The sequence below is a fragment of the Aythya marila genome (assembly GCF_965140915.1).
Source record: "Aythya marila genome assembly, chromosome: 2".
NCBI classification, from domain to species: domain Eukaryota; kingdom Metazoa; phylum Chordata; class Aves; order Anseriformes; family Anatidae; genus Aythya; species Aythya marila.
Window position 1 is genome coordinate 42938815 of NC_139043.1, and position 26104 is coordinate 42964918.

Consider the following 26104-nt stretch of genomic DNA (forward strand, 5'->3'; position numbering starts at 1 on the left):
AAAGGTGGTGGGAGGGGCAGAATATCAGATAAAAATAAAATTGTCTTTAGTTGAAATAGATATGTGATCATTTTCCTTGTTTTTGTTGTTGATTTGTAGGCTTTGGTGTTTTTTTTTTTTTTTTTTTTTTTTTTTTTCTTTGTTGAAACATGGGATTTTAAAGATGCTGAAACAACTGAGGCAGTCTTTCACCCTCAGAGGTACTACTGAGGCAAAAATACCAGAATTGTGCTTCACAGGAGGAGAGAAGGAAGATGTGAGGCATCAGGAACTTGCTGGAGCTTTGTTCTCAGTTCATGGGAGGAGGCAGGTCTCTGCACCTTTGAAATTATAATTTAAACCTATGGGCCTTATTGCAGCAACATAGTTAATGTTAGAGAAGTAGCAGGAAATACCTTGCATAAATCTGGCACATCTTTTTAATTTGGGGCAACTGAGACTGTTTAATGTGTAAAGCATAGGAGCGTTTCCTGGATATTCCTGGGTACCTAGGTTGAATAGGATGGAAATAGATGCTTGTTTCCTGAACCAATTCACTGGTGACCAGGGCTATTGAGCATCCACAATAAACTTTGCCACTTAAGTGTGGGCTGTGCACACTTCAACTTTAGGCAGTTATTAAGGGAGGAAGGAGATAAGGCAGGAACTCATGGAATTTGAAGTAACCTTAAAGAGAGCTGGGGCTATGAAAGCAGACCTTGAATGATGCTTTAGTGCTATGCCTGAAGCAGGAACACTGAGGCTGAAAAAGCACCCGTGTGTCAGATTGAAGTCTGAGGAATGATACTCATCAGAAAAGCATGCCATGGTGTTGCTTAAAACACTACTCAACTACAGCTAGCTGAACTCTGGGGGGCGTGATTTAAAACAAAAGCAAGGCCTTCCATCAGGTCAGCGTGTATTATGACTCCAAGTCACTCTTAGGAGCAGTTTGTAGATGAGAGCTAGGTGTGTATCGCAGGCTGTGTAACTGCAGCCTTCTCTTTCAGCTATCAGTTTGTCTCCTGGGATTTATCTGGAAATTACAACTGGCATCGGGCTAGGCAGGAGCTGAAGGACAAATAGTTTCTATGGATAAAAATTAATAGTTCAAACTACCCCAATTGTGACAAAAAAAAGGAGGTGGAGATGATGTGTTTTGACTGCATTAAGACCCAGCCTAGTAATGCACTCTGTATGTGTAGCTTTTAGTGTGTGAATAGTGAGGCAATCGGAAATGGACACAAGACCATATTGAAGCTGAAGTATGGCTTCAGTCTTATACCAATTTAAATCAGACTTCCAAATTTCTTGGAGGGTCAGAAAGCTGAAATATGTGGTTTAGGGATAAAAAAAAAAAAAAAAAAAAAAAAAAAGGTTTATAGAAGCTACTTGTTTCTGTCTCAAGGTCCTGCTGTCACAAACTCTTCTTCATTTGCAGAAGCAGCTCTGATTTGAAGTGGATCTTCATTCTTCTGGATTTCCTTCTAGTGGGTCACAGAATATAAGCTTAATGTGGTACTCTTTCTAATTGTCTGCTTGAGCAGGCAATTAAAGTAAAACATTGTACAATGAAATTGCACTGCTGCAGAAATACAAGGTGTGTGGTGATAGGGAAGCAGCGTTTGAAAGTCTCAATCACTCTAACATGAAATTGGTTCAGCAGAATGAGATAGCCTGGGACAGTGTGGGAGGGAGCAGAGTCAGTGAGGTTCAGAGCCTGTGGTGGTAAGCACCCCCTTGCCAGGTAATTTGCTGATTATGGCCAGAGCTTTTTTGTTATTTCTGGGTATATTTTTACCTGCAGTTACCGTTTAAAAAGGTGTTGCCAATAGCTTCAGTATTTCAGTCCCCTAAGTGCTGCAGAAAAGCACAAGGGGAAAAAAAAAAGTTCTTCAGTGCATATGGACTATTAATAACCTTTGCTAGTTCTGAAGACTAAGCAATGCAAATAGCTGTCATTTATACCACCAACATGTTGTCTTTCCTGGTGGAAATGTGGGAGATGACTGCATGATTGCCTTTGCTGGCTGTGTAGCATGCACACGTGTAACTTGCATATCTAATTAGGATTTTAAGCAATCCTGGAAAAAAGAAAACCAAAACAGAAATGTTTCTTCTCCTTTAAGCAACTTGAATAATATTAACAACCTCTTTTTAAAAAAAAAAAAAAAAAAAAAAAAAAGCAAAAATCCCTCAGATGCTTGCAACACTAACGGTCATTTTACTGAATCACTGACGAGTTGCATTGCCCTTCCATCTCACCTTTAGGATAGCAGTAAATCTTGCTTGGCTAGTGAGCCAATATCATCTAAAAATAGCCTGTGTCTGAGTGGGAAATGCATACAGCTCTGTTCTTGCAGCCTGCCTGTGAGACTTCTGTCAACCTGTATTAGATTCCAAATATTTGGGTAATTCCTCAGATGGAAGTGTGAGTACCCTTGCTTATATTATTTGGTATGTTTTTCTGTGGGGGCAGCAGTGGCCCAGGATCTAATAGACTTGGCTGAAAACAAAAGTGTTCAGAGTGATAGGCAAAAGGATCCATTTTGTGCTGAAATTATGCTATTAAGACAATTCACAAAGCAGAGTCACCGCACAGGTACTTCTAGACCCTGCTTAAAAAAGAAGTGCAAATTCTTCCTACAGCGCTATGAATTTCTTGAAAGAGTCATCCTGCTCTATCTCTCTGTACTATTGATCTGTGTTTCTATCCCTTTGGTCAGATAGAGGGAACTTAAATTGAAGATTGCTAGTCAGGGAATTAACAAAAGAGCTACTTCAAGATTTCCACCGTGGGTCTAGATAGTACAGAAAAGGAGATTTAACCCAGCAATGTCAGCTATTATACATCATTGGGTTGGTGCTGTCCTTCACTGAGGAAGCAGATGTTATGCTAGATTTTAGAGGGAAAGGCAGTGTGACTAGCAACTTTATCGTGTTTAGCAAGCTACAGTAATTTTACACATGCTGTAGAAAAATATTGTTGTTAATATGATGCTTGAACTTCTGAGTCTTTGAATACACTGTCAACAGAGACTTTTTACTTTTTTTTTTTTTTTTTTTTTTTTTTTTATAGCCAAGATTCTGAGCTAATGTGCTTTGGTCACTTACGTGCAGGGCTGTTTATATTGTTTATCCTGGGAAACTGAGTTAAACTGTAAGAATATGTGTTTACCTAGATAAAAGAAAAGGTATAGTACTGCACAGACATGGCCAGATTCTTCCTGCAATCTCTGAATCAAGCATCAGCAAGCTGATGGATTTGCACTACAGTGTGTTGTCCTCTGGGTCTCTTTCCAGTTGTGGGATCTATGGCTTGGCACTGCACTGCCCAGCAGTTACAACTCAGGAATGAGGCGAAGTAATAACTTGACCTGTTTGGGCTGAAGAGGATGTTGTGACCCTGTACTGGTTTATGGGAACATGAAGGGTGTGTTGTTCTCACTTTGATTTGGCATGAAAACAAATCACACCAAACATTCGAAGCCACAGTCTTCTCCAAGTGCGGAGGACATGCTACTAATGTGTAATGTATGCTGCTATCATATACAGTTATTAATATACATTACTAATTAACATTACGGATAAGAAACAGAGGAGCCTGTTACTTCTAAGCTAAATTCAAAGACATTGGGTGATTCAGCTGACTAAGTTACATTAAACTGATGTTTTTAGTAACAGTACAAGTATTTGTTCGATACTTTCCACTGCTTAAAGAAAAGAGTGCAAGTAGGTCAGTAATATTTCTTCTTACAAAAATACTGTTAAGGAAGCACCTTCTTCTGTCATTGAGAGACTTAGTATTGTAGCTCTGAAAGGACATGCTGCCAGTTAACAAGCAGTCTATCTCAGACATACCTTACGTAACATAAATTATAATATCTTCCTGACTATGAAGTAGTTCATTTTTTCTTGCTTTAAGATGCAGGTGATGTAATTATTAAGATAGTGGTATATAGGATAGATGTTCTAAGTATAAGGTTTATAAAAAACAAAAACAAACTCTTCTTTCTAATGTGCCTAGTACCTTTAAAATTAAAATTAACACATTTTCCCCCATATGCTGTGGTCTTTGCTTTTTTTGTATGGTGGTTTTTTTTATTTCATAACTCCTATAATGTTGAAAATCCTGAAATAAGAACACTTCCTAGGTCATGTTTGTGAATGTCATTGATGTACTAATGATCCAGACCTGTGAAATATTAAATACATATTTAAATCAATCTTGATTCAGGAAAGCACTTAAACATATGTTTAGTTACAAGTGAAAACATCAATTCCATTTACCTCAAACCAGTCTTACATGTTTTTCACAACTAAAAACATGCTTTTAATAATTGCATTTATTCTGCAAAGATCATTCTGCTTGGAGAGTTTGGGATTCCTCTGGTTCTCTTCCTTGTAAACATTAGCATATTGAATTCCCTGGGATTTAAGAATGAGCACAAACAGATACCTTTGAATGGGACTTGGTTTATTAGGAGTTATGAGCCAAGAAAGCTTTTCCTGTCATAGCTCATTGCCAAAGATATGATGGAGATGCCTCTTCCACAGCACACCCCTTATGATGCAGGAGGCAAGGCACTCATGGATCTCCATTCAAATCTGCATGTGAGTAGGGTGTAGTTGCTGAGCCAAGCCACTTCTATGTTATCTTAGAGGTCAGTGGGCTGGGCCATTAGGAAGTGGGAAAATGCACCTCAGAGCACTTCACCAGCCTCTTGTCTGCCTCATTTTTATGAAAATTAGAGCTGATTAGATTATTAACTGATAAAGAGGGGCAGATATGGACAGAATATCTTCTCTTTGTCCCCTTCCCTCTCCTTTTGAAATAGTAAAAATACTCTGACTGGACTTTTGGTCTCAAAAATGAAGCACCCCGCTGTGCTCACTTTGAGAGGCTGCTATAGCTTTTTAGGTTAAAAAATTAAAGTGCATAGCATTTAAAAACTTAAGCCCTAGTATGCTATGGTACAAGTCATGTGTTCTCCTTTAGCATCCCAAATCAGAGTTGACTTACCTGGCAGGTGCAGAGGGACCTATTGATCTCCTTTGATTACAAAGAGGGCCTTGGGAAACTACAATGCATTTGGAAGTCAGGGTTGAGGTACCTAAATTTGGATCAGATCCTACCTTAAAGTAATCAGAGGAAGGACTGTTTCCTTTTGGCATCTTGGAAGAAGAAATGAGTTGTGGAACCACAAATGTTTTTCTATTCTATTTGTGTTTAGCTTCCACTTTTTTCCTCCTGTAAACTGTCCCCAGAAGGTGGTATTTATTGCTACTTGGAAGAGGGGAAGAAGGGGCAGGCTGGTGAGAACAACTTTGCGGCAGCCTGGTTACCTTTTGTGATTGCTTTGGGTTGTAGTTAGGGATCCATCAGTGCACTTGTTTCCTTGTATCATTTTGATTTGGCCTTGGAAAAGAATTGCATGCACAGTAGACTTTAGCTACAATTATGAAACAACCCATTTGAATCCTGTGGACCAGATCAAGCATATAATATTCCCATAAAGCCAATTTAAGCAGGAGGGTCATCTGAATGAAGGGCAATCCTGTTGGAAGTACTTACTAAGCACAGCTGTAGAACTTGCTCCTATTGCTCTAAGCCTGAAGGACATAAATGAGAAGATGTGGCTGTGGCCTTCCCAAGACTCCACAACCTCCTGCCTGCCTGTCTGGGATCAAACCACACCATGATCATTAGGCTTCTCTGCTTTCTGCCAGTCAGCAAAAGTTACCTACAGTGAGCTTAAGAGTACACATGTAAGAAAAACTGCACCTTTGCATTTCCTCCTCTCATGTTGCTCGGCATGTATCTGGGCAGATCTCAGTGTTGTAATAGTGGGCTGATTTGTTTGTACAGTGCCACTTCCATGAGCAAACAAATTGTTTGGATTTCCAGGGGTCTAGCAGCTTTCACTGAGGGCAAAATCCCTATCCCTTGATTTGCCTCAAAAGGCAAAATCCTTCTTATTGAAGGCGTGAGGGGTAGGAAAAAGCCTGTCAGTTCTTCATAAAATGAAGCCCCACAAAATATTAGGGAACTGAGGTTGTCCTTTTTCTTTCATTGGGAGAAATTATTTTTTTCCCCCTTTAGGGCACACATAGCACTGGTTATTAGCTTTGCATTTTAGCCACTAGGTGGAGAAAGCAAGCCTTCTACTGTAATTTAATAGCATTAATAGGAGAACGCTATTCTGACCTAAATTCCAAAGATATTTTGGAGTAGAAAAGTTCCTTCTCTGCAGTACTTCAGAGGATAGAGTAGCAGTGGAGAGTGACTAGCTGAAACCTCACTGGAATGAATTTTAAGAAAATATAATAGAAGATCAACTTTAAATATAAAAGTGTACCACATCCAGCCTCAGTTAGTCATCTGAAACATAATTCATTTGCTTCTGATGCCTGCCTTACCAGGAGTAAGGAGTTGGGCCACCACTGTGAGAAGGTTGCACACAGAGGACATGTTCCCTTGGAGATGTGATCGGTTGTCGCATCTTCATCAGGATAGAAAGGAAAAGGATGGATCTCTACAGACAGCCTGCGATGGCACTTTTGTTTGGGAGTGAGATTGAAGTCATTATTTCAACACTTCAGAGCACATGCATGGAGTGTTCCAGTCTCAGCTGGGCGGGTTGGAAGAGATTCACTGCAGCACAGCTCAGTGAATAGAGTCTGCTGATTCCATGCTCCAATTTGTCATGGGTCAACGTCAACTCTGGTTCTCTTGTCTTTCAGTGCATTTTCTTGATTCTGTAAATGTGTTAAGAGGAATGATGGGGCTACAACTATTGCAAATGAGGTCTGAAGAAATTTAAAATATTGCTGGTTTGTAAATGTCAAATAGAATCACTGCAGCGTTCTTTCCTTTGTATGATCCTGAATTTTATCCAGATTTGGATAATATCCTTCCAACCTGCCCTGCCACCCCAATACATGAAAACTGTTTTGCTTGCTTTCATTACAGAGACTTTTCGTGGTCTAATTATGAATGTATTTTGAGTGTTCCTGAGGCAGCATCTATAACTTTTTCCTCAGCATGTGTTCCCATTAAAGGGGAACACATAAAGTAGGCATTTCTGCCACTGAACTTCCTGAAACCCTCCTGTGGGGAGCACATTTTTTTTTTCCTGTTCTGGAGGATCGACAGAATTATTTTCCAACCATAACCACTGGAAAAACATGACAAATCATTGGCTTCCCCTACCCCTTCCTAATCACACCACAGTCATGCTGCCTGTTTTGGGGAATGAGTTGACTGTCTTATAGCATCATCTTTTCCAGAGGAAGGGACTTTGGATGCTTTTTTTTTTTTTTTTTTTTTTTTTTTTAAGCTATTCTTTTGATGTTTGTTTTCTCATAATAAGGTAGCACTGTAGTTTGTGTTGGCTTCTGCAGGCAATATCTGCAGTTAATTGGCTTCCTAAACTGTAGTTATGGCTACAGCACCTTGCACCTTGAATCATGAAAATATACCTGCTTTTAATCCTAGACAAGGCTCAACAACAACTACAATCAATTTCTGAAGAGTAGCCCTGTCCCATATAGTGAAATGCTTCATGTAAGTTGTCCTAAAATGAATTCAGGAATGGTGCAACTTGACCAGTGAAGTAGTGTCAGAACTATTTTTCCAACTCATTTACAGTCTTTCCATCTATTTTGATCTTGCACTTTGGATGAAATGAGAACTTTCCTCTCTAAGATGCAGCATGGGTAACTCATTTCACAGCATGTAGTATGATGAATTCCTGCAGGTGAAAGACAACATTAAGATAATGAAATCTATATAGAGAGTAAAATAAATTAACTGGTGCTATGTTTATAAACAGCTTTAAAGCTAAGAAAAGGACCTCTTTAGATGTCAGCTTCATTGATCATTGCAGTTATTTGCTGGTTTCCATCCCAATTAAATCTTTCCACTACAGAGTTGCATAAGAACATTTAAAACCATAAGGATCTTATTCTAAGATGTTCATTCATGTAGCTCATCAAGTGATGTCTGCAAACTGTTTGGCTTCAGGTTTTCATTCATGGTCACTTTCAAATGACTTTCATTAAATTTATTTGAGGATTTTTTTTAATTGGCCTCTATACAGTTAAAAGGATGAGTTTGATTTTTATGTACATGATCAAGGTTAAAGCTGAGTTCCACTTTTTTCCTTTAGTCATCCTGTCTGTGTCTGATCTTTGGTCTTTTTGGCTTTCACATATTTTCTTACACAGCAGGAAAAAAAAAAAGGACAAAATGCTGGTATTTCACTCAATTTAAACTCTTTAAATCAAGTTGCTAACTTTTTTTTTTTTTTTGTAAACTATAAATTATTTCTTTCTACCATAGCAAATACTGTACTGATAAATGTTAAGCCTTATCAGCAGATTACAGTTGTAATAAGTAATTTCGGTTATATAAAGACGCTCTGTAGAAAGGAAAGAAGGAGTCTGCTTTGTTTTCCATCTCAGTGGCAGGTAAGACGAGAAGTAGTGGGCTTAGACTTCTGTGCAAGTGAATCCTTTTTCAACAGGGCAGAATGCTGACTTCAAGAGTAGGTGAGAACTGGGACTAACTATGGGAAATGTGGTTTTGACTATGGGCTCAAGAGGTATTTGGTGGGAATGGCTTAATTTAAACATTAGACATTCTGTCTATTTACTGGTCTCTGCAACTGTGGAGACCTGAAATACCTGAAGAAGAGTATTCAGATCTGAATGTATCAGATGAATGTAATGTTAACTCTTGTAAGTTAGTCTTTTGCAAACCCATGTTTCAGGCACATGCTACTCATGAGTACCCAGGGGCAAGAGGGGTAGAATTCCCAAGAGCCCAAATATTCTGAGTACTTCTTCCAAAAAGAGACAGAGTAATCAGTCACTTGACTGTTATGCTACCATACTTTTTAGAAACAAGAATGCTATGTACAAGATCTCAAAGATCTCATTCTCCCTAAATATAAATTATGAAATAATATGATGGCAGGCCTTAAAATTGCGTATGAAGAGTAAATTTAAAATTTAATCAATAATGGATGTATATTGCTTTCAGAACTATCTTCTTGATCTTGCCTAGTTTTGTTTTTAAACAGACAACCCCAAACTTTTCCAGGAATATGTTTCTGCCAGACTTATGTGCTACATTGCTAATGACTATATATATGCCAACAGTGAGGTTAGCTGAGAAGAACTGGCTGAAAACAATAAATATTAAATATATTACTGACCTCAGTAAGGTCATTCCTATTTACAAACTAAAAAAAAAAAACTTGTAATAGTCTTCTACTGCTCACTGGGTTTAGTCAGATAGTGTGCCATACTAATGCTAACTCTTATATATCACTGTAGTGTCTGAAATGTTGTTACAGAATAAAATCGCATACTTCCAAATGTTAAAAGCACCAATTTTAGTGCTACATCTTAGATAACCCATAGCAAATAAAAATGCAAACTAGGAAGACAGGTGAAGACAAAAATGGACAATAAAGTGTAAAACAATATTTCCTCTTGAGAGACAGCTAAACTGAAGTTAAGCTGTGATTTGCTTAAAAAAATGAAGAGAAATAGCTTGGATTTGTTTCTTTGGAGTAAGAAAATCAGGGGAGGGATTAAAGAAGATATAGAACATGAGATGAACAGAACGATGAGCTAAGAAAATGCACTCATAAGAGGTCAAGATTGTGTTTATCGAGTTTGGAGGAATACTTGTTGCAGAAAGTGTGATGGGATGTGAGAGGAACTTAGCCAGCATTTTAAGTAGGTGGTCAGAACAGGGACTACCACATCTTAGATTCTGTGGAGAGAAACTAATTATTGGTCATCCTTTTCAAAATGAGTTTCAAACAGATGTACTTTGAATATTAATAAGCACGTGCCTAATTTGAAATGTCTGCATTTTAGTTCAGTCTTTTGAGGCTTGTCCATTTAAATTGACAAAAGAAACACAAAATCCAGGCTATTGATTAATAGTGTTAAGGGTTTCTACCTCAGTTGTGTTTGTGGCGGAGAGCATTCCAGCTAAATCCGTATCATTGTGTGAGAAATAGCAGCCATTTCACTTGTCCAGATTACAAGTGTAGCTTTGTATTCCCACATGATTGCAGGCTTCCCTGGACAATCGGGCAGTGTTTCAGACTGGCTGGCAGCAGGCGGTCAGAATTCAGATTTTAAAACCTGCTTTCTGTCTTTATCCAGACGGGCTACTTTTTCAAGTCCTTTCAGGGGGCTCATTCCCAACAGGACAATGTTATGCAAGATTGCACGGAAATAAACTTCAGCACTGGAAATGCTGTCATCACCTGGATTCAACAGGATCTCAGGGGAACGGCCTGGTAATGGAAGTCTGTGCGCCAAAATCTGTTTCAATTAGAAAACACAGACACATACTTCTCATTTATTCAGAAACATGGCATGGCATCCAAGATTATCAAGAGAGCCTTACACAGGCCAGATAGATTAAATTACCCTTGCAAGTATTTCTTATTCTGCATGCATCATCAGGGTGAACTAGGGTAGAGGGCTGTATATTTTGTACTGGTGCAGTTACTGGGGCAATGCCACTGCAGAGCAGGCCAGGCTTCATTCTGGAGAGAAGGCTGTAAAATTCTAGCAGGGGTGAATTTGTTTCAAATTTTGCCTCTGTGTTCACTTGGAATAAGGTTTAACTCTAAGGAGAGATTGATTCCTTAGATGAAATTTCTCCTCACAACAAGCAGCTGCCTCAAGGCTTGCCTTGCAGCAGCCAACATCAGCTCATTGTTCTGTTCACAAGATCCTTCTTTCTGATTTTTTTTTTTTATTATTATTATTATTATTATTATTATTATTTTAAGTACTTACCTGCTTTGAGCCCTGTAAAGTATTTTACTCCATTTTTGAAGTTGGCATTAGTGATGAAATTGTTTAATTTAAGGAGGAAGTATATATAAATTAAAAACCCTGTGTCAGAACATTTTATGTCCAACCTTTTGTTTCTTGTACATGTCCTCTCAATAATTAGCTGAACTTAAAGATGTCTGTGGGAAGAGGATGTTTCTCATTCCTTCAAGTGAAAGTCCTTTGCCGTTCCATGTGAGAATACTCAAAGTAAGAACACTAGCTCTATAAAATTCAAGCCAGTCACTCCAATTATCTCTGTGCTATTATGGCTGAATAATTCTGTATGTGTCACCAATACTTTTACACAGACTTGATACCAAGGCTCCTCAAACAGTGAAGTTAGGTTTGAGGATATTTAATGAGGTACATGTAGCTCTTTAGGTTTTATACCTATTGCTAATATACCACTCCAGACAGAATTTGTGTTCTACCCATTTGTCAGGTCCCGTTAACTTTTATAAAGGCAAATTTTTATATTCAGGAAAGTTCTAGGGCAGGGTTTGATTTTTTAGAAGAAACTCTGTTAGTAGTAAAGCTGAAAAATCGAGTAGTTTGGTAAATCCAGGGATTGTTGTAGGTACCAGCAGCGTGCATGTTGTTTGCTTTTGTTTCATGAGTTTACCTTGTCAGCTCTTCTGACTGGGTGACAATAGTCAAGTCAGTGCAGACCATGCAACAACAGTGTACCCTAGAGTGACAAAGGGACCTGGAACTGAGCTTTAGAAGATGCAAATATTAGGGGTTACTTTCTAGGAAGTCATTTGTTGTATATAGTTCATACTTACACACTGAAGAATGATTCAGTGTCTGTGGAGTTCAAGTCAAGGTGAAGAAGTGCATGGTAAATACTGTTTTCACTTCAACCTTTGCCCACCTTTGTTTCGCTATTCAGTGGGAGATTTCCTAGAACTAGGTGAAGTAATGATTTGACTAGCCATGCATAAGTGGTGTCATAATGGTTTATGCATGTTCCTGCATATCCATTCATGTTCCTATCCATGATACGTGGATATCCCAGTTGCAGACTTGTTAAGGAGTAACTCTAATGTACAGGAAATGGCCAAACTGTCTTTATTAAAAAAAAAAAAAAAAAAAGTCATTAAAAAATGAGGTTTTTTTCATCATTAATGTAACTTAACTAGGTTTTGGCCTTTGCTGGTGTTTGCTTTGGAGTGTCAAACCACTTTGATTTGAAGCAGAAACATTTGCGTGCCTATACTCAGGTGGAGTGCTGTCGCAAACAGCCAGAAATCTCATAAGAGTCAGTGTAGGGCTGTTCAGCTTTGAGCAAATTCAGGTAAGAGCACTGTACCAAAACCTACTTTGTAAATGCACAACTGTTTTTTGGATTAATTTAGTAGCATAGGGTCTGGAGGAACTTCAGGGAGTATATGATCAATCCTGTGACCTGATGCAGGATTATTGTTTAGCAGACCTTCTTGAAACTATCCTAAAAAGAACCTGTAACAGAAGAGATTTCTTAATCCTCCCCTTTCCTTAAATAATGTTGTAGTTCTTGATTATGCTCAGCAGCTCATATTTTTTCTTTACTAGCAGTAGCTTTTGATTTTTTTCCCTTTTACATACCATAAGACTGTTGTGAAGTCTATTTTCAACTGTACATCATCTTATTGTCTTCTCTCCAGAGAAGACTTCTTCACCCGCCATTTGCTAACCTCATGGGTAAGCTTTATATAATTCATATTATTCCTGTCAATACTTTCTGCCTTTCTCCAATTTTCTATGCCTGAAACTGAATGAACCATAACAGATAAACATCAGTAGAACTGTATACAGAGTTTCAAATATGGCACTGCTGGTAAATACCAGAAGAGCGATGCCATGTTCTGGCTGCAAAATATATTTATTACCTACTATAATTCCCTGACTTCCCTTTTACTGTAGAACAGTGTATTTATTTTATTCACCATCTTATTTTTGATCTCTCTTTCCAGCATGTGGTACTTTACATTTGTTTATTTACTCATGTTATTTCAACCATACCCAGCTTTCACACCATGATGAATCTTATCCTTTGCAGTCCTCATGGTTATTGCTGTCTATGAAAATACATATATATATGAGTATATATATATATGTGTGTGTGTGTATATAAAAGCATATTCTCTCATGTCTCATCCAGGTTATCAAGAAAGTGTTGAGTGGAATCAGGCCTAGAACAGAACCTTCTGTTAACTAAATTGGAAGCCAAATCCATCACTTCTCCATCCACTGTATGATAATTTAATCTATACTTTATTTTTTAGATTGCTGATGAGAATCCTAAGCCAAAATCAAGGTATATTACGTCTGCTATCTTTTAACCCTCACATGCCCCTGAGCCCCAAGCCAGTCACTCTAGCATAGGAGTAAACGCAGGTGATAGGACACTTTGTGACTGAAAAAGTCTAGGTCCTCCAAATAGTTATGCATCATTTAAGGGCACTTTTTTTTCCCCCCTATAATACAGCTAGTTCTACAATTTCAAGAACAAGAAAAGTGGTCGTGACAGAGTGGAAACAACATGATGCAGAAGATTTTCTTCAATGAGATTTTCTTAATTACATTTCTTTTGTAAACATGTTTCCATAGACTTCTAAATTCAGGAGCTCATGCCCAGTGATTGAGATAAAGTAGGGCAGAAGCCTCATAGATTGATCCTTTAGTTTTCTGTGACCAATATATAGCAAACTGCTATGATGCACATACCTTATTTTAAGGGCTTGAGCGTGTTAAGTTAGATGGGAGCAGACTGCCAATAATCAAACCAACAGTATTAGTCTGTAAGTCCTTTAATGGTGAGTACTTGGCTGCACCATTGGGTCTGCTGCAGATTTGAGTTCCAGGAACACTTCAAAGTGTTTTTCCAGGCTGAATCTATATTTAGTTGTGCTGTCTTAAGCAATTGGTATTGACTTTAACAGAAAGACAGAAAATGAAATAACACCAAAGGAGGTGTTAAATACAAAAGATCCCTCTTGTTTTTTTATGAACTAACATTATCAACAAGCTGTTGTTTACAGTGTCTCTTTATAGAGGGAAAAGTGAAGAGCATTGCTTTGGGTAATGGAGCAAAATACTGGTGATGAAACAGTTTCAGCCATTACTCCTCTCCTCCTGAGTACTGGACATGTCAACCCTACATTTTTTGCCACAGATATTCCTATTTACTAATTGTAGCATTTATTTTTAGTTCTTAAGAATGTCTAGTCCTCTATCAACTGTGGCACAAGATGGAACTCAAAATTCTCAGAATGAATCAGTGTAGCGAATTCTACATTCACTTGGGTATTAAAGGGGATAGCTGAATTTATTTCTACTACATGTATTCCTTCGACAGTTGTGTTCCTCTGAAATGAAAATCTGTAAAAGTGAAGAAAAATGCCACTGGACTTCACTGAGAGGTCATACAGGACTTGAAGTTGTTGTTACCCCTGGTGCTGCATTTTGATTTCCAACCCTGTTATCCATGCATGCTGAATGTTTTTACATTTCCTTTACCTTTTGTTATCTCTTAGTGCCTTTTTAATACAAATAAAGTCACAAGCCAGTAATGGGATTTTTCAAACTCATTGCACAATCTTTGGTAAGTATTAAGAGGAAACAAAGGTGACTTCTCTCATCATCAGTTGTCATATAGTAGAAACTCATTTTGTCAAATACAATGGGATCTCTTGTCACAACACAATGTTGTATATATCTTTTTTTTTTTTTTTTTTTTCTAACAAAGCTCATATACAGAATGTTCTGGTGTTTTTTTTTTTTTTTTTTTTTTTTTTTTGGTTGTTGTTGTTTGTTTGTTTGTTTTTTTCCCACAAAATTAAATGTGAGGGGTCAAGTGAAGAGAAATATTCATGATCTCTTCCTGGCATAGTTAGGTAGTGCACAGTGTACTCTCAATAGCAAGAACACACCTAGAAAAGAAAAGGAAATCAACTTTAGCAAGCTTTTCAATGAAAGGCTATTTTATTTACATGGGGGAAAAAAGTGTAGTGAATAGACACGTACAAGTTTTGTCCATTATTGCTCACAGAAAACATAAATACCTTCTACATATGAATACCTGTTTTGAAACCAGTTGAATTTGGGAACATCAGGATTCTTGGATCCTGCTTTGTATACTGAAAACAGAGGATGTCAAGCACTGGGTCCTGGATTGTCTATAGCATTTCATCATTATTAGCATCCTTCCCGCACTCCCTCACCACCCCAGCTCTTCTCTGGGTTGTGAAACTTGGTGCTCTGTTGTATTGCACAGGTTACAGCTCTGTGAAAACCCACTTAAGGGGCTGTCATCAGAAGCTCCATAAGTAAGGCTGCTGTAGTTCTGGCTGTATTTTTCCCACACAATCTGTCTAAGTGATGCCATTAGATTTTACGTCTTCAAGAATCCTCATAATGTACTTGTACAACACATCCTCAGCTTCATGCTGTGATCTCTAATAGCTTACAACACATTGGTCAGTCTGAAGAATTTGATAGAAAACCAGTACTTGGTAGCTATGTCTAAGGGCCATGGAGGCACTAGAGGGAACTTGGAAATAAATGTTATAGTTTGCACATAAGCAGTTGGCTACAGAGGGACTAATCGTAAAGCAGGATGGCTGTGTTCCATTTATGGTGGAGGGAATGGTCCCTGGCTCCTCTTACATGTATTTCAACAATTTTTAATTTTAAGTTGTGTATACTTTTTTTTTTTTTTTTTTAATTTAACAACTTAGATTCAGTCAGATGTCTCAGTTAATTATGACTTTATTATCCACTAGCAAATATGCATCAGGAATCTTTTTGTATCCTGACAGTACTGAAAACCTGCCTTTTTCTGGTGAGGAGTAACAGAGTTGTACACTGTTTCTTGTAGGCACAGGGTTGAGATGCAAAGGCCTAGATACACCTCTTGGCTCTGCTGCACATTTTCTGCATGGTTTTGAACTTAGTGCAATCAACTTGAGCTTTCCCCATTACCAAGCCAGCACTGGGCTGCCCAGGCTTATTAGTTTAGGCCCAATGCCAGAAAGAGACAGCTGCACTGGCTTGCCAGCCAGCTCGGGTCTGTGAGCAGTTTAGCTACACTGTGTCTGCAGAACACAAGCTAATAGCCCTAAAGACCCAGGTTTATTTTATGGAGTCACCACGAAGACTTAAGTACTGCGTTCCTATTTCACTGGGTGACTGGGATGGTATAGAGCCAGCCAAGCTTATTAAGTGCCACCTGAACATCTTTATGCCACATGAGAGATTCCAAAAATTTTTAGCTGAAGTCCAGTGCCAGTCTAATACGTTCACTTGTCTTGTCTGTATGCCTGCTTGTATTGTGGCTGGAGCAAGTACCTTATTTAGCAAGAGCTTTCTGAGCTCAGCATGTGGTTTCTGGTGAAAAAGGTATCCCATCTTTGTCTATGGTATCTCTGTGCTTCAGTTCCCAGCTTCCTGTTTTCATGTTTTACGCTGTATTCTGCAACTGGACACAGGAGGCGCTTAAGTGGGATTTATCCTACCAAGTTACTTGTAGCTGTTGAGAATCCAGCCATGTGGTATGGTGAAACAGAGCAAGTTACCAAGAGGCTGAATAACGTCTGGAGGCAACTTGTTTGGTGCAAGATCAGGGGATTTACAAAGTATTGGTTAATCTGCAGCAACTGCTTTAGAGGAAGGTTATACCCTCTGAGCTAGCTTGTTGCTGTTGCCTTAAAGGATAAGACTCCTACTTCCTGTAGATCATATAGGTGCACTTATCATGGAGTAGCTCATAAGCTGTACACTTATGTTCTAGATTCTAATGTTATGGCCAAATAAATATAGTGTGTGTGTGTATATATATATAAAAATAAACTTTTCTATGAAAAGGGGGGAATGACATGGTTTTTTGTCATTTTTGACTGTCGTTGACAGAACATCTTCAGAATTCAGTTCAGATGGTTGAATAATTGAATGCTTGGTGTAAGAAGAGAAAGAACGTAACAGCTCCTCTCAGAAGTGTTAGTTGTCTTGTCTCCTCCACCCCACCCCACATGCTTCTTAATTGTATTTAGATTAATGATGTTCTGCAAAGAATTTTCTCAGAAAAAGTTAAGGGAAAATCACTCAATGGGCCTTAATGGAGTTTAATGAAATATTATTAAGGGGCTCCCAGACATGCCACAAGACCATCAAAGGAGCATTCCATTTGTGTTTTCAAGAGTTAGTTGAAATAAGCAGGCATGCTATCCTACTGCAAAACCTTTGTGTTTAGCATGTTCTCTTTCTTTCTATAAATACATAAAACTAACAATTGATGTTATTTGTGACCTGTGCAGTTGATCCAAAAGCCAGTAGAATGCTGAGAAACTCTGGACTTCTTGCTCCTGCTCTTGAAGCCTAAAAGTTTCATTCATTGACCCTGGAGCAAAAGAAAGTAGAACCCTACATGTTATCACACTGTATAGATTGTCATGACTCATTCAGCCGGATATAAACGTTTAATAATAAACATAATTAATATAGGACAAACAAATAATGAAGAGCAAGGGATACATTTACCCCAGTGGGCAGGTCACATTTATTGTAGATGATGTTTGACTTCCAGGTGAGTCTATAGGAAGAATTACAGATCTGTGATGAAACACTTGTGTGCTGGAAGCATGATAAATACACTGCAACAGCTCTGAGTCCACAGTAATTACCTCTGTCTTTCAGCAAGCTGCACTGGTGTCATGACACTGCTTCCAGTTCTTGAGTTAGCTGATTAGCTTGATGGCAGTGCATTCAGCAATGTAGACGTGTCCTAAGAGGACCATCTGCTGTGTTTCTTTATGGTGCTTGTTTGGGTTATGCAGTAGGGGTTACAGCCAAGAGTCACAACCTGACGACCTGAATGCATATTTCAAAAGCAAATTTTAGCTTTTATTTAAATCTCAAAATGTAGTTTGAAGGCTTGGAATGGGGTCTGTGCTCTTAAATGAGGCAAGTACTTCTGAAAATTCACTTCTGGAGAACTAATTGTATGCCTTGAAATGCTGGGTGCTCAGTAAAGTAGGCACCTGTTCAGGAAGACACTGTTTCTTTTTGCCAGGAAAAAGAGAAAATTGTCTATCCCTTTAGCTGATCAGATTTAACCTAAGAAAAATATTAGGTTCAACACTGAGTAGCCTGAAGTGATTAGTATTGTTATCATTCACTCATCCATTAAATTAATAAATATCAGAGCTATATAGATTGTTACGGGAATTAGTATTTTTTCTGTTTTACCTAGGCTAAACAACTTTAATTTAATCTGTCTGTGTTTAATAAGCCACAAGTGATGGGTCCAAACAGCAGCTGCAAAGTGCTTGCAAACAGAGGGAAAAAATGAAGGGTGGGGGGAAGGGTAGGAGATAGGGATCAGGGACTGAAACCAAAAGAGAAGACGACAAAAAATACAGTAATGAGGTCTTTCAGTGTATAAGATACTCCATAGGTGAAAGTCTGGAAGGAACGGAGGGTTGTGGGGCATTGAGTCCATGTCTTCTGATATCTATGAAAGTCTTTCCATTGTCTTAAATAGATACTGAACAAGGCCAGACAAGAATGAGTTTGTGCCTCTGTACAAGTGTCTGAAGCCAAAACAAAAATAATTACAGTACTGGATGGATTGCATTGGCTGACTTTTTTAGTGTCTAATGTTCTTTGGCAATGCTTCATCCCGATTATTCCATCTGGAGATAATTGTGTGATATCATCCATAAAATTAAAACATAAATCAATCCAACTAGTGATCAGCCCCATGAGCTGCTGTTTAAATACACACATGGAAAGCTAGCGCTCCCTGCCTTTTTAGTAGGATGTGCAAAAAAGTAGTGAAGCGTCAGGACAAAATAAAATCCTGAACTAGTAGTTGAAACCTACAAATCTTTCATGAGCTGTAAGAGTGCTGTCAACACAATACATGGCAAATAATAGAGGAACTCTTTATTTTTCCATATACTTTAAATGAACTTTTAACAATAGTTAATACTTGAACTTAAAAAACTTCCCGTATTTGTTGGCATAACAGTTTCAACATTGTATGGCTGTGGCGCAGCAAACTGCTGATTTGAAGCAAGTGATCAGTTATTAGCAGCTGAGAACAGACATTCCTAATGGAAGAATAATTTTCTTGTGTTGGGCTGGTAAAGTAATACCCTTGTACCAAGAAGGCCCTAATGCCCCTCTGTTGCCAGGAAGGTCACTATATCACTTTGTGATATTAAATTCTGCTGGATATTCTTTCAGCCGTGAAGATCAAATTCAACATTTATCTTGCATTGTTTTGAAAAGATTATTAGCAAGAAAGTTTAACACCTAATCATTTTGGTTGTTAACAATTGACTTTTGTTAGGAGATATTTGGGGAGGGTTATACTAGGTCAACTTGGAAAATGTTGTTTAGGAGATTAATTTATGCTTTATTTCTCTGGTCTAATTTTGAAAGTTTTAGGAAATGTTACGAATGGAATCACTCCAGCAGTTTTTCCATCTGTAAGATAACTGCAGTATTTTAAATATGGTATGACTTGATGCAAATTTTAGTATCTTTCTTCATGTTATTAACACAAATGCTTATGGAAAGCACATTTAGTTCTATTCTTAGGAATATTTTACTTCCTTTCCCTGTGGTAACGACTCTTGATCATAGGAAACTTCGCAGAAAGAAAATAGACAATTATGAATGGAGCAGTTATCCTCAAATGTTCAATTGAATATTCATAGGAAGTTGTACATGCAGTGCTTAATCAGATATGTTTACTGCAAGCCTGATGCTAATACCTTGCTTCATCCTGAATAGAAACCCATTGTGAAAGCAAACAAATTTATTCAAAGGTTCTTTGAAGGTAGATAAGGGGTGTGATATTATTAACCTTGAAAAAGAATTGCAAAGCTTTGTATCTTAACCATAACAAGGTATTATAAATAAAACAGAAAAAGATCAGATATACATTAAGCTCCAATGTAGATTATTGAGTTCTATTTTTAATGCTCTACACCTTGTTTTATCTAGGTATTAGTCTAATTTCAAGCCCACACTAATGCTTTGTCAGTAGATGTTAGTGTTCCGAAATTTGGAATAACTTGATTCTTCAGAATTGGTTCAATAAAGTGACATTCGTGCTGTGCCTTCTAATCCAAATAGAAAGAAATTGCTTCATGCAAACCTCTGGTTTCTTGGGCAAGAGCTTCAGATGATGCAAATTGGAGCAATTCTATTGATTCATACAGTATCAGGATTGTTCACATAACTATGTTACTTTCATGAGTGAGGATTTGTTCTCTCTCTTTTTTCCCCCCTCTGTTTTCCATGGTCTAGATAAAGGCAGGACAAATAGACAACAGCAGTAAAGAAACAACAACTTTATGAAATGTATCTGAAACATGGAGACTTACAAGCAAGAGGGCTCATTTTGAGCTTTCACAACCTCAGCGTGGCTAGCACAAACAAGGAGATTCCTGCAGTGAATTATAGTTTGGGACCTGGCTGAAATATCTGCAGCTTTGTTGGTGCTCTTTCTCTATTCTTTATCCCAGAACAGCAGATGCTTACACAATGGTAAAATCTGAAGCGTATATTCTGAGGCAAGACTATCTACAGATTTCTCTGTACCAGATCTGTAATATGATGGTCTTAGTAAGACTCATCTTTTTAGAGAAATTGAGTTAGGAAATTACAGTACACTGTAATGTGTATGTGTGTATATATATATATAGTTGATACAGACTTCATATCTATACTTATGTATATAATATGTATATATTGTATTTTTATATTTCCTTTAGACTCTTTTATAGCTGCATACTTTATTTTATAGGATATTTATCAGGAGAGAAAATGCGGATGATTAGGATCATTTCATCTGTGAAGGAGAAGAACTTGATTCTTAAGTGATCCTGAAAGTCCTACAAGGTATTGTTTAATGTGATAGAGAAACAATGAAAGAAATCCATCTTACTGCCTCTGGTGAAAGGCTTAGATGCTTTCTTTGCAATCTCCTCTGGCTACTTTGATTGGAACAGAAAGACTGACCTTTTCTTTGAAATCAAGTATAAAGATGGGAGGTATGTTATGGAAATCTATTCTGGGATTGACAAACCCAAAAACTGAGAATGGGAGAATTGAAAGCTGGAGAAATAGTGTCATCAGCTCAAATGTGTTTGAAGTTCATTTGATGTGCATAGTTTTGATTAGAACTCAATATCTAATTGTCAATATTTCAGTCGTGTTGATCACTCTGGCCATGAGTTGCCTCTGTTGGGAGTTTAATACAGAATTGAGAATGTACAGTGCTCATCTCAACAGGCAACTGCAGAAGAAAATTTACATCATCTCAGGACTTAAATACTGACTCAGGACTAGATGTTGCAGTTTCTTTGACATTTTAACTGGCAAAAAAAACATCGTTACAGCAAGAGAGAAAGAAGAGTATTTGACGTGAGATGACATCTGCTTTTAGAGTTATTAGACCATACCCCGAGGAAAGAAAACAAACTAGGAGGGACAGTATCTCATCATTTTGCCATGTGACTTCATCACACTGCTCATTTTTCATTTTGAACTTGGATCAGGTAGATCCTGAAATGCGGAGGCAAATTCAATTGCTACATGCAATAATGCAGTTAAAATCTCTAGAGGCTGTGGTGCTGTCTGTGTAACTAACTAGCTGTACTGCAGATTTATCGAGCTATACCTTTGAGACTCAGAATAAGGTAGCTGATGTATATGACTTCACTTCATTACTTGTCTGGGCTATGAGTCATTTAGAAACACTGGAAAATGGAGAAGGAAAAGCAGCTCTGTGCCATCCATTCCGTTCTTCTATGAACATCAGCTTCCCACTACAGAACTTGGAGTTTTGACCCATTTCTAAGCTGTAGTAATTTTCTACAGGGTGTGTCTCCACAGTTGTTCTCTAAAAATATTTTCATACTCAGCCAAGACATTGCTTTGCTTCATTCCTATTTGCTTGAGTTGTAACGCTCTTTTGCAACTTAACTAGTTCTTTTTCTGATGCTTCTACTTGCCAAGTATTTGCAAGCTACTATCCAGCCCATCATTTCTCAGCCTGCCCTTGTAGGTATATAGTAACGTAGGATGCATCTCATCACACGTTTAATTCTTCTGCTGGTTTCATTCAGCCCTATATTTTGAGAATGCTTTTACCATAGTTAGAAGGTGTTTGATCCCAACCTGTTAGGATTAATTGATTTCATATGAGGCTCATATGAAAAGAAATTTTACCACTTTTTTTTTGTGCTTTCTGCAACTCAGGTTGTTACGGCCTTTATTGATGTTGCTCAGTTGAATTAGACTGAAAGGAAGTGGTCAAAAAATGTAGCTCTGTGCTCTTCTGTAACATGCAGTTATACTATGATTGGCAACAGATCTGTGTTTCATATCTACTTCTGACTTGGATGAGAGTAGTTGTAAGTACCCCCATTAAAAGTCACAGGCATTCTATTTGGGGCTGTATGAATGTCTGAGAAGGGATCATGATTCCCTTAAACGGCTTCTGACATATATGTGGGAAAAGAGCTGGGAAATGAAAGCCATTGAGGAAATAAGACTTTCTTGATGGGCATTTGGGGATTTGTAGTTATATTTAAAATGTATTTTACCAAGCGTGGTGAGTATATTTTGTGAAGTGTGGGTATGTCCTTTTCTGAAGTCATGCGTGTGGATTTCATGGAAGTAAAAATATTCGTTTTGTAGTAGAAACAAAAGAAGAACCCCCCAACCAACCAAAAAAAGAAAAAAAAAAAAAAAAAGGCAGATATTAAGTTCCTAGTGAATTTAACTGTGCTACGTAATTGGATGAACTCAATCCATTGCTTTCATGCATAAACCCTGTAGAGGGGTGGTGAGCAGAGCCTATCTCTCCTCAGTGTTGTCTCTGCCAAATTCTTGAAACTGAACCTCCTTTGGGGGAATGGAGGCAGCAGAACTGCTGACACCACAGGTTACTTCTTGCTTTCTCCAAGTTCAGATAGAAATCACATTCTGTACTCTTAATAGCCCAATTTCTTACTATGCAGCGTAACGAAGTAAGCTGGGTAATTTGTTTACTGAATTTCAGTGTGTGTTTGTAAAAGTTTGAATAATCAGCAGGATCCCAGCCTAAAAACATCTGATTTCCTCAGTGGTTCGACACTGCCCGCCCTTTTGTAGTTTTACAAATATACTTTAATTGAAACAGGCCACACCAGGGTGTGCATTAATGGGCTGCTGTTGTGCTGCTTGGGTGGTAGAAGGTAATTGGTCTCTGGTCCAGTGCTTCACAATGCACTGAAGGCATGTGCCAATAGTCTGTTAATGCACACCCTGTTGTGACACTGCTTAATTAAAATCTTTGGATATCAAAAGCAGGAAGGTCTAATGAAGAAGTTTCTCTCAAGCCAGTAAATACAACTGCATGACACATAATCCAGTGTTATGTATGCTGACTAGTTCTGGCCTTTAGAATGCTTAGGCAAATGAATGAACAGAAGACAAGTGCATGCTAAGGGGTGTATCTTCCATTACTGGAGTGCGCTGTACGATAACCAGACTTGTGCAGTCAAGTCCAAACTATTTTGAGCTTTCTCTAAGGATTTGTTTCTAGCCTAAGGAATTTGATCTTTATGCTACCAAAAGATCATCAACTGTGTTATGAGATTTTTGTCTAATATTTTGTGGTAGAGAAGGGGTTTTAAACCAGAAGATTAATCCAAATTTATCAGGTTATGCGAAGATAACCTTTTTCCTCATTTTCATTGAGTAAAACAAGATGAAGTACTTAATGAAACTGCCTTTTTTCTTAACTTTGACCAGGAATGTGAGCATGCCATTCTTGTCACTGTGTGCAAGTGCTACTGCCACTTTCAGTATTCACACTTTGTCAGTTTATGGTCATAGCCACACTATCACAAAATGAAATTAAATTGGGGGCCCTTATACTATGCATTTTCAAAAGGAGATATATAGGTTTTGTTTGGTTGTGTTTTTTTTCCTCTTAAAGTGAAAGCTGCTGAAGGTGTTGCTGTGAATATGAGGGGTTTTATGAGCTGGCACACCAGTTGTGTTTCTAGTAGGCATCAAGGGTATGCTTTTGATAGAAGAAACAGAAGACTTTTGGAACCAGAATTCTGCCTATTCCAAAGTGACTGCAAGAATGTGCACCTGTTTCATTCAAGATCCATTCTGGGGAGCCCTTGAACATTACAGCCAGATACATGTGCGTGGCCATGCTGTGTACAGTTGTCCATTGGTCTGTAGAGGCACAACCACGATATGCAACTCAGGTCATGTATGTTGTATTCAACCAGATAAATAAAATAACCAGTCTTGTAAATTCTCTGTTTCCTCAGGAAATCTGTATCTTTTAGAGTCACTCTCAGAGTACAGATGTTCATCTTCTCCTTTGTACGTTAAATTTCAGTCTAGATCTCCTAAGTCCAAGGTAATGTTAAATCCTGCAGTGAGTGCATTCAGAAATAGAAGCTGAAATACAACATATACAAAAATCCTGGAGGTGAAGATGTAGGTTTTAGATTGCCTTGAATATTAGCTTCATGTGAATCTCCTGAAGAGGTATGTACAATTTGTTATGCCTTCTTTTCATGCAGATGGAGAGCTGCAGTGTCTTCTCTAAATTTTTCAAAGCAAATAGGTTTTGAACATTTAGCAGTTATAAAAGGCCTTTGTGGATGATCTGCTATATGGTAAGTTAGCCTGTACTGAGCTTTATGTTGATAGGGTTAGATTGCATCTGGTATAAGGTAAGCCAATTTAAATTCAGGAGAAATCTTTTTAGCTTGCACTGTGTTCTTCAGTATAAATGTAGTTTAAGTAGCTCTTTGGGGGGAAAAAAAAGCTTTTCTATATCTTTCTTTTTTTTCTTTTCTTTCTTTTTCTTTCTTTCTTTCTTTTTTTTTTTTTTTTAAAAAAAAAAAGGAATTAACTAATGTTTGGCCCTAAAGAATAAAAAATTACCAAAATCTGAACAAGAATACCTGAACAGAGGATAATGAAAGGAAGTTTCCTTTCAATCAGAGAACAGGGACTTAAAGAATTTGTTGTCTATTTTATTACTTGGAGCATTATCTCTACCCTCTGCTGATATCTGCTTTCTTTCCTATGTAATTCAGTAACACGTAATGTGGCTTTAATCTCTTGTTCCCTCCTGTCTGTGTACTGTGAGACAAGAGAGACAGATGAGCTCGGAAGTCAGGGGGCAGTGGAGTTGCAGCACAGCTGCGTACCTGTCAAGTCTCCTCAATCATCCATTTGATCACACTGCTTTCAAGCCCTATAGAGATCAAAAAAACCTCTGCACACATGGCAAGTCCCCAGGGAGACAGCAATTGAACCTAGTCAGAAATGTGCAACGAAAGAGAGGAGGTCTTCCAAGAAAAACACATTTGGGCCTTCTACTGATATAGTAAGGTCTTGTCTAATTTAAAGGGGTTTGCTGGTATGGTTATATGGGCAGAGCTGCAACGGCAAATCCTGCTACTGGTGTTATAGCTTGTACTAGACGGAACTCTTAAAGTAGTTCTTAAATGGAGTTATCTGTCCTTTTATGTTCCTACAACTGTATTCAAAAGAATTTGCTGAGATAGGTAGGTGTTCTGGCACATAAATTTAGATTTGGTGTAAGCCCAAGTAAAAAAATGAATGTGCTATGAATATACTATCTGTAAATGCAGAATTTTCCAGGCTTCTTCACACTGTCTTTTGTAGGAGCAACCAGCATGGAGATATTGGGTAGATACACAAACTCCAGAGGAAAAGGAAAATTTCACACAGCTTTGTACCCTGGTCAGATGAAGGGCAAGCATTGCACTTTATGGTCATGGTAGTACCCTGTAACTAGTTAGTTACCTAAATATACATTTTCTCCATCATTTCTTTTACAGTAGCAAAGTAAACGCATACTTTGTACTTTAGGAGAAGATGTACTTTGTCCCCATCCATGGGAGATCTACAGGGTGCTGTGTAAAGTGTGTACCAGATTTGCTACTGGTGCAGTTTGAAATCTGCTGACATGGAGATGTACCATATCACAGTTCAGTCTGTGAGTTTTATTGTTTTATTCTCCTGTCTTTCTCTCATAGGATTATTTTGTTGTTGTTCTTTGTTGTACCTATGCTTTTAAGACATGATTTCCTTCTTTCCTGTTTTTAGCTTTGTGTTTTCTATTAAATTATATAGTGTTGGTATCGGTGAGCTTGCTAACCTTACTTACTTTTCCTTTGTTTCTTTTTATGCTCTTCTGAACTTTACTCAC